The following is a 560-nucleotide window of genomic DNA, read 5'->3' on the forward strand; positions in this document are numbered from 1 at the left end:
AAATAAGAGCAACTGTAACACTTCTTTTCGATACAAACACTTTTTTGAAGAACATTGTCCCGTAAATTTTGATTGCAAACATTAGTTTGTTCGGTTTAAAATTACTCATTAGGCGGAGTAGAGGCTCCCTTTAAAATAACAAATCGTGAAAGTATTGCCCATGGTCGAAGTTCGAAAAATTGGCACCGCGTTATTAACCGTTTCAATTTCCCTAGGTATTCGATACTGTGCACTTACACTGGTACATTTATTCAGGGGCGGTTCCGTTCACGTCCTCCCACCCTCATTTACTGAAGTGGCTTAAATGTCATCATCTCTTTATTCAATTTCAACAGTTCATCACATTTTACACGTGTCTGACGTGATGAATTAAATACGGTAGGAGTTCCACCTAACTCCGTTAAGTCTTTTAAAACATTCCGACAAATATATTCGATATATTAAAATTCAACATAAAATCGACGCTCTGGGGAATAAAAAGAAGGATTTGTATGAGTTTATTTCTCCGCAGAGCATCAAGATGGTGGCTTTTGTTTTACGTATCGAAATTGGGCAATTAG

General features: G+C 37.0%; 1 protein-coding gene across 1 annotated transcript in view; it reads right to left on the reverse strand.

Moving 5' to 3' along the window:
* Positions 1-300: 300 nt before the first annotated feature.
* LOC138013523 (uncharacterized) overlaps positions 301-560 on the reverse strand; it is a 13,011-nt gene continuing 12,751 nt past the window's right edge. Inside the window, exon 11 of the mRNA XM_068860620.1 lies at positions 301-560. This exon is cut by the window's right edge and continues 726 nt beyond it. The gene's annotated coding sequence lies outside the window, so the exon portion shown is untranslated.

Source organism: Montipora capricornis, chromosome 8, assembly GCF_036669925.1.
Source record: "Montipora capricornis isolate CH-2021 chromosome 8, ASM3666992v2, whole genome shotgun sequence".
Taxonomy (NCBI): domain Eukaryota; kingdom Metazoa; phylum Cnidaria; class Anthozoa; order Scleractinia; family Acroporidae; genus Montipora; species Montipora capricornis.